Genomic DNA, 13250 nt, shown 5'->3' on the forward strand with positions numbered 1-13250 from the left:
CCTTCCGCCCGATTGTAGCTGAGATAGGCGCCAGCGCCCCCCGCGACCCCACAAGAGAATAAGCGGTAGAAAATGGATGGATGGATATATATGTATATATATATATATATATATATATATATATATATATATATATATAAATATACATATAGATATATACATACGTATGTATGTATGTATTTTTGTATGTATGAATATATGTATATGTATGTATGTACATGCATGTAAATGGTAAATTGACATGTATGTATACATATATAGAGTATATGTATACATATATATATATATATATATATATATATATATATATATATATATATATATATATATGTATGTATATATATATATATATATATATATATATATATATATATATATATATATATATATGTATATATGTACATGCATGTAAATGGTAAATTGACATATATGTATGTATGTATACATATATACATTATATGTATATATATGTATATTTATATACATATATACATACATACAATGTGTATATATATATATTTACATACGTATACAGTATATACACACACATATATACATATATATACATATATTATATATATATATATATATATATATATATATATATATATATAATACATACTGTACATACACACATTTATACATACATACATACATACGTACATACGTACATATCCATCCATCCATTCATCCATTTTATACCGCTTGTCCCTCGAGAGGTCACGGGGGGCACTGGAGCCTATCTCAGATGATTCGGCCGGAATATAGTATGTGTATGTATATATATATATATATATATATATATATATATATATATATATATATATATATATATATATATATATATATATATATATATATCTATATAGCGCCCCCCGCGACCCCAAAAGGGAATAAGCCCGATTGTAGCTGAGATAGGCACCAGCGCCCCCCGTGACCCGAAGGGAATAAGCAGTAGAAAATGGATGGATGGATGGATGGATGTATAATACTAGTATTTTAACCCACATTGTTTTAGTTTTACCATCCTTGGTGCATGACATTTTTTTCAACGTGGTCCCGCACACTCTTCAATTTTCTGTATAATGTATTTATAATTTTTTTATTTTTGATGTACTTTACATAAGGTTGCAGGTTTCTGTTGCTTCATTTTAAAAACCATTAAACACAAAAGCCGCGCAGTTCCACGTGCTGAAACGTAATTATGGCGCACCAAAGCTTGTGCAACATTAAAAATAAACTAATAACATCACTTTTTTGTCTGCTTTTATTCTTATACTGAGCAACACATTTTCTCAGTAAAATCTAAATCATGATCACAAACATTTTTAAGTAAAATCTAGCAGGCCTATAAGTCGATATTGGCTGTCGTCCTTGCATTTACTTGGTATCGTCTCGATCCTAAAATGTGCCGTATCACCCACCCCTTCCCTTCCCTTCCCTTCACACACACACACACACACACACACACACACACACAACACACACACACACACACACACACACACACACACACACACACACACACACACACACACACACACACACACACACACACACACACACAGTGGGACTCAGACCTCCTCCCTCCTCTCTGCCTCCCGCCTCCATCACCAGCCTCCTCCACGAATCTGATCTCCGCACATGTCAGCTGCTACGGCGAGCAGAATGCCTTGAATTCCACAAACTGTACATGCATCACCATATATGCTAACAGGTCACATTATTATTCATATTCATCAACACCAAGCAAGGAAGGTCCACTATGTGAAGCATGAATCAATTTTCCTTTACTGTATCGTTAATTTTATTTATTTATTTATTTTCAAATCATGTGCCTCGATGCAATGCCTCACATTTTAACCCTGGTATTTCTTTATTTGTATAAGTATATTCAAACATATTACTGCAAAACACAATTAAATTAAGGATTTAACTTAATCTTGCGTCATTTGCATTAACCAATGAATGTTGTTATATTAAGTGAGGAGATGCTTTGTATGAATAGCATATAAAAGCTGTATTGGTTTTGATTATCCCTCATGTCACAAGTGAATATTATAAATACAATATTAAATATGTGTAAGTGAACACTAATGAAAGGTCGTTGTGACCTATAAGACACCCCAGGGGGGCTCTTGAGGACTGAAATAGTATGATTGTGTGGTCAACTTGATACTTGGTTGCACACTCCTCAATGACGTCATATGCTAGTAAACGCACATCCACCCCTCCAGTAGTAGGAAATCCCAGCTAAGCTAACTCTCCTTGAACTGTGACCCCTTTTTCCAAACAGGATATGAAAGGACCGCCATAGTGCGTATAGTCATGCATTATCTATATAAATTAAGACATATGATCATGACATATTTGTTCATTCTGATGCAAAAGGTTTCACGACTCAGCTCCGTTGGCGCTGTCCTTGGTCCTGAAATCCACTCCCGATACATGGAGACCAATACTAAGCATTGCTTCAACATAGGGCCAAATACAAAGCCGGCGTCATGTTTTAGGGATTATTTACAAGGATTTTTTTTTTATTTTATTTAATTTTTTGTAACACAAATGAATTTATGTCTGCAACAACTTTGAGCCAAGCCTGCCACCTAGTGGTCATTTTTTAACACTGGCAGCTTTTCAAAATGCATTTAAAGGCCTACCGAAACCCACTATTACCCACCACGCAGTCTGATAGTTTATACATCAATGATGAAATATTAACATTGCAACACATGCCAATAAGACCTTTTTAGTTTACTAAATTGCAATTTTAAATTTCCCGGGAGTTTCGTCTTGAAAACGTCGTGCAAAGATGACGTGTACGCAAGACGTCACGGGTTTTTAGGAAGTATGAGCGCTGTGCACACACACAGCTAAAAGTCGTCTGATATAACGGCATAATTACACAGTATTTTGGACATCTGTGTTGCTGAATCTTTTGCAATTTGTTCAATTAATATTGGAGAAGTCAAATTAGAAAGATAGAGTTGGGAAGCTTTAGCCACACAAACACACAGTGATTCCTTGTTTAAAATTCACGGAGGTGAAACTTTACTATGGATCACAGCGCGGTCAAGCCAACATGAAACACGACGGAATGTCAACCAGCAGGTTTCAGTGAGAAAATTGTGGTTAAAAAGTCGCTTATTACCGGAGATCAGCTGAGCTTGTGCCGTCCATAGCTGCGGTCGAATCCCCTGAGACACTGCGCGTCAAGACATCCGTGGAGACACACCTACGACTATCAGGTAATAATAAACTCACTAAAACACTAGCAAAACAATAGAAAGATAAGGGATTTCCCAGAATTATCCTAGTAAATATGATGAAAAACATCAGAATCCGTCCCAAAGCAATCGCGTTTTTTTTACTTTCTTTTTTTTGTAGTCCTGAATCAATAAAGTACTATCTATCTATCTATCTAGTCCATCACTATCAATATCCGCAAACACAAATCTTTCATCCTCGCTCAAATTAATGGGGAAATTGTTGTTTTCTCGGTCCGAATAGCACTTTTTGTTGGAGGCCTCCATTAAAATCAATGTGAGGATGTGAGGAGCCCTCACACTTGTGACATCATCGTCTGCGACTTCCGGTAGAGGCAGGGCATTTCTCTTAACACCGAAAGTTGCGAACTTTATCGTGGATGTTCTCTACTAAATCTTTTCAGCAAAAATTTGGCAATATCGCGAAATGATCAAGTATGACACGTAGAATGGACCTGCTATCCCCGTTTAAATAGGAAAATCTCATTTCAGTAAGCTTTTAATTGTCACGACAACACCATACCATACCAACTTTATTTATAAAGCCCTTTAAAAACAACCACATTTAAAAATGTGCGTTTTGCAACCGGCTTTGGGTCCTTTGGAAGATGCAGACCATAAATTTGGATACAGCCTGTCCAGGTGGATTTTAATACATTGAAATATCAATACGAAAACACCTTGAATTTATTCCTCCAGACTTCCTTATACACCAACTGTGCAATACTTAATATTTCCATCCATCCATCCATTTTCTACCGCTTATTCCCTTTTGGGGTCGCGGGGGGTGCTGGCGCCTATCTCAGCTACAATCGGGCGGAAGGCGGGGTACACCCTGGACAAGTCGCCACCTCATCGCAGGGCCAACACAGATAGACAGACAACATTCACACTCACAGTCACACACTAGGGCCAATTTAGTGTTGCCAATCAACCTATCCCCAGGTGCATGTCTTTGGAAGTGGGAGGAAGCCGGAGTACCCGGAGGGAACCCACGCATTCACGGGGAGAACATGCAAACTCCACACAGAAAGTTCCCGAGCCTGGATTTGAACCCAGGACTGCAGGAACTTCGTATTGTGAGGCAGACGCACTAACCCCTCTGCCACCGTGAAGCCCCTACTTAATATTTGTCATTTTTAATTACTGTGCAATAGTTGTACTAGGGCTGCAAATCTTTGGGTGTCCCACGATTCAATTCATTTCAATTCTTGGGATCGCGATTCGATTATATATCGATTTTTTCGATTCAACGCGATTCTCGATTCAAAAACGATATTTTTCCGATTCAAAACGATTCTGTATTCATTCAATACATAGGATTTCAACAGGATCTACCCCAGTCTGCTGACATGCTAGCAGAGTAGTAGATTTTTTTTAAAAAGCTTTTATAACTGTAAAGGACAATGTTTTATAAACTGATTGCAATAATGTAAATTTGTTTTAACTATTAAACGAACCAAACATATGACTTATTTTATCTTTGTGAAAACATTGGACACAGTCAAGCTTATGAGATGCGATGCAAGTGTAAGCCACTGTGACCTTTTTTTTTTTATTTTTATAAATGTCTAATGATAATGTCAATGAGGGATTTTTAATCACTGCTGTGCTGAAATTATAACTAATATTGATACTGTTGTTGATAATATTCATTTTTGTTTCACTACTTTTGGTTTGTTCTGTGTCGTGTTTGTGTCTCCTCTCAATTGCTCTGTTTATTGCAGTTCTGAGTGTTGCTGGGTCAGGTTTGGTTTTGTAATTGGATTGCATTGTTATGGTATTGCTGTGTATTGGTTTGTTGGATTGATAAAAAAAAAAAGATTTAAAAAAAAAAAGAGAGAATCGATTCTCAATCACACAACGTGAGAATCGCGATTCGTTTTCTAATCATTTTTTTTCCACACCCCTAATTTGTATAAGGTGCTGTGTATCATGACGTTCATTGTCTAATAACTCATCATAATTGCAAAACTATTTAATCTGTGCATATTAATATTTCTTTCTTAGTGTGTAATAAATAAACTGCCATTTCCTTGCTTTCTAGCACATGCATATCTTCAGAACAATGCACCTTTTATCTCATATTCCTTTTCTTTATCTAATTTTACTATTTTTATGTTTTTTAACTTTATTATTTCAATTGCAAAACCCAAGTCTGTTTCCTATTGCATATCGGAAGCAGAAAAGAAGCATCTTTTAATCTGAGTGTCCATGTGCATATATAAAAAGCATTCTATTCTATTCTAAAGAGTGAAATGTATTATATTCTTATCATCCAGTCCAGGGAGAGTGGGCTATTTCAATCTCTTCCCACTGTCTAAACCATGCAGCTTTCTTTAGTTATGTCATATCAATAATTACTTTTCTAACTCAAAGAGCCCTGACAAGTTTTGAATTGAACTGCATATTCTTAAGTTAAACGAAAGAATATGCCATGTGCACATTGTATGTGTTTACTTGATTTCTGAGTGGGGAGGCGACGACAACACAATGGCTTGCAGGTGGAAGTGGGGGGAAAAAAGCTCTTATTTTAATCTTTGAAAAAGTATTTTTAAACCATGGTAACGTTCAAAAGATATTTACACATGCAACAAATGTGTTGTTTACATTTAAACCAACATATATAGAGAAAAGTTAACAAAAAAGGGTAATACTTTCCAATATGAAGTTGAGACACCACCTAATGAGCATCGACTCTTGAAAAAAAGAAACCTGGAACTTGAAATTGGAAGATTGGAATATGGAATCCATTATTTAAATGTGTTTTAACAATTGGATGAACCAAAAATATGATTTATTTTATCTTTGTGGAAAATATTGGACAAAATGTGTTGACAAGCTCCTGGCGACTTGTCCAGGGTGTACCCCGCCTTCCGCCCGATTGTAGCTGGGATAGGCACCAGCACCCCCCGTGATCCCAAAGGGGAATACGCGGTAGAAAATGGATGGATGGATGTTGTCAAAATTATAAGATGCAAAGCAAGTGTAAGCCACTGTGACACTATTGTTCATTTTATAAATGTTTTTATTTTATTTTTTATAAATGGCTGTGATAATCATGTGAAAGAGAGATTTTTAATCCCTGTTATGTTGGAGTTTTTATTAATATTGTTATTATTCCTTTTTGTTTGACTACTTTTGAATTATTTTGTGACGTATACGGCCTCTCAATTACTCTGTTGGTTGCTATTCTGAATGTTACTGGGCTGAGTTAGGTTTTGGAGTTGGAATTGTATTGTGTGTTATTTTGTTGGACTGATTTATAAAAAAACAAAAAAACAAAAAAAACAAAAAAAACATCATTGTGATTTCTGCTGCATTTAAAAATTGACTCATTGTTTGGTCAACAAAGCCCCCAAGGAGGAGGATGTTGTTGTTTCTGCTGCCATTGTGTTTTCCCAGGTTGACACATTGTTTGGTCCAGAATGTTGATTCATTTGAAAAACACGTAAACAGTTAAATGTTCATACATAGATGGCACTTTTAATACTTAATAATTGCATTTTAAAATCGCTCAATATTTACAGGTCTTAAAGGCCTACTGAAATGATATTTTCTTATTTAAACGGGGATAGCAGGTCCATTCTATGTGTCATACTTGATCATTTCGCGATATTGCCATATTTTTGCTGAAAGGATTTAGTAGAGAACATCGACGATAAAGTTCGCAACTTTTGGTCGCTAATAAAAAAGCTTTCCCTCTACTGGAAGTAGCAAACGATGTGCGCGTGACGTCACCGGTGTGAGGGCTCCTCACATCCTCACATTGTTTATAATCATAGCCTCAAGCAGCAAAAGCTATTCGGACCGAGAAAGCGACGATTTCCCCATTAATTTGAGCGAGGATGAAAGATTTGTGGATGAAGAAAGTTAGAGTGAGGCACAAGAAAAAAAAAAGAAAAAAGAAAAAGCGACGGCCCTAGGCGTCAGCAGTGTGAGTGTTTCAGATGTAATTAGACACATTTACTAGGATAATTCTGGAAGATCCCTTATCTGCTTATTGTTTTAATAGTGTTTTAGTGAGATTGTAAAGTCATACCTCAAAGTCGGATGGCTGCGGTGAACGCCAGTGTCTTTGATGGAAGCCATGGAGGACCAAAGCTCACAGCTGCCTTTTTGACAGCTGCTGAAGGAGGAGGTCCAGTAACCCACTGATATCTCCGGTAAGAACCGACTTAATATCACAATTTTCCCATCCAAAAACATGCTGGTTGTCGTACAGAAACATGACCGCTCTGTGTTAAAGCTTCACAACAAACAAAGAAACACCGGCTGTGTCTCGGTGTTAAGGGGATCTGGAATCCATCGCTTTCCACCAACAGCATTCTTATTTATAGTCTCCATTATTAATTGAACAAATTGCAAAAGATTCAGTAACACAGATGTCCAAATTACTGTGTAATTATGTGATGAAAAGAGACGACTTTTAGCCGTAAGTGGTGCTGGGCAAATATGTCCCTTCCAACCAATAACGTCACAAGCATGAGTCATCAAACGCGTCATCATTCCGCGACGTTTTCAACAAGAAACTCCGCGGGAAATTTAAAATTGTAATTTAGTAGACCAAAACGGCCGTATTGGCATGTGTTGCAATGTTAATATTTCATCATTGATATATAAACTATCAGACTGCGTGGTCGGTAGTAGTGGGTTTCAGTAGGCCTTTAAAAGGTTGCTGTCACTTGTGGTCCACTGCACAGTGATGCCTCATTTTAAGAGTGCCCCAACTTAAGAGGGTTTTGAGATAAGCTAATTGTTATGCTTTAAGTTTCATGCACACATTTGAGTTGCAAAAGCATTCCCGCCATTAGTTGGGGTGGCTAAGATCCGACCAAAACATCTGATTTTATCTGCTAGCATTAGCTCATAGTTAGAGATCGACAATTGTTTTTCTCCAACCATGGAAATTAACAAAGTGAGTGCGAAGAACAGTACTGAAAATAATTGAATGATATTCATTGAATTCAAGAAAAACATCTTCAGTATGTCATTGACTTAATGAAGCAATACCAGTGAATATAAGTTTACTGGGGCAGAATAAGTGTGACGCCGGACAAAGATGTCAAAACAATATGTAAAATGTGGACATTTATCTGTGAAAATATAAGGAAGCTGCTTATAGAATAGAGGAGAGAATAGAAAGTAATTTATTGATCCCTGGGGGAAATTCAGCACCACAGTTCGCTCACAATAGACAATAATAATAATATATAATATATAACATATATTATATATATAATATATAATATATGAATGGTATAAATATATTCTACATATATTCTACATTTAAGTGCAGTCAAGGAACATATACATTATACAGTCTGATTGCTGTCGGTATGGAGGAACTCCTGTGTCATTCCGTGTTGCATTTAGGGAGTCTGAGCCTTCCACTAAACGTGCTCATTCTCTCCGCAAGGTCCGAGTGTAGTGGGTGGGAGGTGTTGTCCATAATGGCTCGGAGTTTTGCTAGACTTCTCCTCTCTGACACCACCGCCAGAGTCCAGCTCCACTCCCACCACGTTACTGGCCTTCTCTACCAACTTGTCCAGTCTGTTTGTGTCCCTCGCTCTCAGCCCGCTGCCCCAGCAAGCCACGGAGTACAAGAAGGCGCCCGCCACCACCGACTCGTAGAACATCTTCAACATCTTTGTACAGACGTTGAAGGATCCTAGCCTCCTGAGGAAGTAGAGGCGGCTCTGTCCCTTCTTGTAGAGGGCATCACCGTGTTTTGACCCATTCAGCTTGTTGTCCATGTGTACACCGAGGTATTTATAATCCTCTACCATGTCCACATCCACCCCCCTGATGGAAACAGTGGTCGCTGAAGTACAATTCCTCCTTCCCAGGTCGATAACCAGCTCCTTGGTCTTCGTCACATCAAGCTGGAGGTGGTACTTCCCACGCCATGTGACAAAGTCCTCCACCAGTGTCCTGTAATGGTGTGTTTAAAGAAGAAGCTGCTAAAAAGAAATACTGTACAAGCTTTCTCCAAGGTAATCCGATCATTATCCATAAGTTTGATAACTTTTCTGCCGTTTATAAGACTTTTCTCTTTTTTAACTTTATGTATTGAGTTAAGGAAAAAAACCTGGAAACTTAGTCGCCACAAGTTTACACTAAATGACTGTAAATTAAAAAAATAATGCACCACTGTTGTTTTTGGGGTAAAGTTGAGCTTCCAGTTTGTTACTGTAAAACCTACGGTCACTGTGTTTACAGTGCATAACTGTAAATGCGAAACAGTATCACCGTTATTGATACAGTGACATTTCTGTGACTCAGCTGCTGGTATTTTACTGTAAAATCTACTGACTATTTCCCAGTTCACAAAGCACTTATGTTGAATCAACTATTATGTTGAATCAACTATTATGTTGAAGAATTTTGAAATCAATCAATCAAAGTTTACTTATAAGATACACAATGGACATTACACTTATATCATGTTAATTTTTGGTGTATATTTTCAGTCTTACAAACCTAAATGAAGGAAGAAGTGTAAAGAAATACAACTGAGGGAGGAAAAGATTTCAATAGAAGGAACATCAATTCTAGCAAAACTTCTGGATCTTCTCTTAATGTTGTTAACTATCTGTCTAGCTGCACACGCTGAAGACAAGTAGCGAGGGTAGATTAATGAATTAATTGACAGTGCAGTGTAAAAGCCAATGAGTTTACTTTGCAATTAAGTAAACTCCAAATAACCCGAAGAGGCACTTTCTGATGAAACACCCAAATTTCAGTGTTCGGCCACTGGGCCCTCTTCATTATGTAGTTGTATTGCCCTGCTCGAAAGAGTAAACAACAAGGGCAAATTGACTGAGCTTTGGTGAGCCCCCGTGTTCCACACTGTATTGTTAGGGTGGAATTGAATTGTACTTGTTGTGGTGTTGCGTGCGGGTGTTGTGGATCCCAAAAGCAATAACTCTTCCTCTTTATTTGCAAGGGCACTCAAAATAAGACAACAAAAGGCGATGGTGGCAAAGCAAGGAAAAAACTGGACTGACCTGGATTCCCGGAGAGTTGCTGGAATAAAGACAAAACTGCGAGCGTGGAAACGACATGGAGGACACAACATGCCAACATGCTGCACCAGGGCCGTTAAGTAGTGTGACCCTTAATTAGATTCAGGTGTGCCCTGCTGTCTCGAGCCTGCTCCAAGCCACAATGTGGGCGAGAGAGAGAGAGAGAGAGAGAGAACAAGTGCGGGCACACACCTGAACCCAAGAATCCCCCATGGGGCCTCTCTGATAGAAATGAATGGTACCACTTGTTAAGAAATTACTTTACGTTCGCCTGAACGCAGACCTAAAATTGATAAATAGTAACCTGGCATATGCAGCGGAGTCTTCAAGATGATTTAAAATGAGATGCATCAGTGTACATTAGCAACAACGTTGATTATACAGACAAGTCCTTTGAAACAGACCTTGAAAGACTGTTTCAAAATAGTTGTATATGCAAGTTGAGATATACATTGATGTCTAACGTTGGATCCATGTTGTTGGTTGGGAAATGACCAAATTTCAATGGTCAAATCAACGTCAGAACCCGACATTAAAGGCCTACTGAAACCCACTACTACCGACCAAGCAGTCTGATAGTTTATATATCAATGATGAAATATTAACATTGCAACACATGCCAATACGGCCGGTTTAGTTTACTAAATTGCAATTTTAATTTTCCCGCAGAGTTTCTTGTTGGAAACGTCACGGAATAATGACGCGTGCACGTGACGTCACGGACTGTCAGGAAATATTAGCGCACCACTATTTGCGGCTATAAGTCGTCTCTTTTCATGGCGCGATTAAACAGTATTCTGGACATCTGTGTTTGCTGAATCTTTTGCAATTTGTTCAATTAATAATGGAGAAGTCAAAGTAGAAAGATGGAGTTGGGAAGCTTTAGCCTTTAGCCACACAAACACACGGTGATTCTTTGTTTAAAATTCCTGGAGGTAAAGCTTTACTATGGATCAGAGCGGTCAAGAGAACATGGATCCCGACCACTTGTCAACCGGCAGGTTTCGGTGAGAAAATTGTGTTAAAAAGTCGCCTCTTACCGGAGATCTGTGGAGTGTGCGCCGTCCTTGTATCTGCCGTCGACTTCCCTCAGACACTGGCCTCAAGACACCCGTGGACACACCCCTCCGACTATCAGGTACTATTTAATCTCACTAAAACACAAGCAACACAATAGAAAGATAAGAGATTTCCCAGAATTATTTTAGTAAATGTATCTGGGGATTGTCGAGAAAACAGCACCAAAATAGCAGCGCAAGACATGAATTAAAACACTACATACAGGAAAACAGCAAAAAAGTCCAAATAAGTCAGGGCGTGTTGTGACAGGTGGTGACAGTACACCTACTATGAGACAAGAGCTATAGTGACGCATGGTTGCTTATGTTTTAAAGTCATACCCAAAAATTGCGATGACTTTTTACTGTCAACTGAGTTTCGTTTTTTAATGATTTATGCTGGTGGTGTGCCTCCGGATTTTTTCAACGCAAAAAATGTGCCTTGGCTCAAAAAAGGTTGAAAAACACCGTGGTAGACGATGGATGGATAGAATTTTCATTATTTACGGCATGAATGTTTAACTCTCACCTTAAAACTCATCTGTATACTCTAGCCTTTAAATAGACCTCCTTTGTAGACTAGTTGATCTGCCGCTTCTTTTCTTTTTTCTCCTATGTCCCCCCATCCCTTGTGGAGGGGGTCCGGTCCGATGACCATGGATGAAGTACTGGCTGTCCAGAGTCGAGACCCAGGATGGACCGCTCGTCGGGACCCAGGGGGGGGGGGGTTGCCCACATCTGAGGTCCTCTCCAAGGTTTCTCATAGTCAGCATTGTCACTGGCGTCCCACTGGATGTGAATTCTCCCTGCCCACTGGGTGTGAGTTTTCCTTGCCCTTTTGTGGGTTCTTCCGAGGATGTCGTAGTCGTAATGATTTGTGCAGTCCTTTGAGACATTTGTGATTTAGGGCTATTAAAATAAACATTGATTGATTGATTGATGTCAATTAGTACTCAGTCCTTATACGAATCACATGTTACATTACTTAAAACTGCAGTGCATTCACTAACATTATCTGAATCAAAATGGATATAAAGGCATTTAGTTAATTCGCCCTAATAATTTAATTTCACTAATTCATTTTTCTAATCCAGTCCCAGGGATTCTTTGATAGCTGCTGCTTGGCCTGCTCCTTGTGCCGAGTCCTACAGGCTCATAGTTAGGAATTTATCATAATTTTTGGGCTGTAGAGCAAATAGCAAATAGAGAATAAAATAGTTTTACATATATTAGCTGCACCGCACCATAAGCCGCAGATATATAGCGGTACCAAAGATTTTGTAAATGTTTATTTACATCCTTTTTTTTTTTCTAAGTGGTGCCTGTAATACGTAAGAAAAACAGCTGATCAAACACAACTCAAGTCATTGTTATGGACCCACTAGCTGCAGAAAAAACACTCAATAAATCCACTGTGATATTTTTGGTGAATTTACAAAACTGAAACAACACAAAAATAATGCCATTGTCAGTTAATAATACCAACCCAGACACTAGTAAATTTGTTGGCATATTTGCTAATGCTATAGACGCTAGCTTGGCTACATTATGAAAGCACATACAAATATGCATGAAAACTCTTCTACAGACATCACAGATGGGACAATTTTTGTAAACATGAATTGTTTTAGTTGTATTGTAAAACTTACAAACATTGCTTGGAGTGATGAAATAAGAATCCATAAGAGCAGAAACACTATAGATAAATATCAGACAAAACGGGATATATTTCCATGAATTGATTAACGTGGACCCCGACTTAAACAAGTTGAAAAACTTATTCGGGTGTTACCATTTAGTGGTCAATTGTACGGAATATGTACTGATCTGTGCAATCTACTAATAAAAGTATCAATCAATCCGGTTTAAAGCATGAAAAAAAGAGTAGTTTTTTAACC

This window comes from Nerophis ophidion, linkage group LG05 (assembly GCF_033978795.1).
Source record: "Nerophis ophidion isolate RoL-2023_Sa linkage group LG05, RoL_Noph_v1.0, whole genome shotgun sequence".
In the NCBI taxonomy this organism is placed as follows: domain Eukaryota; kingdom Metazoa; phylum Chordata; class Actinopteri; order Syngnathiformes; family Syngnathidae; genus Nerophis; species Nerophis ophidion.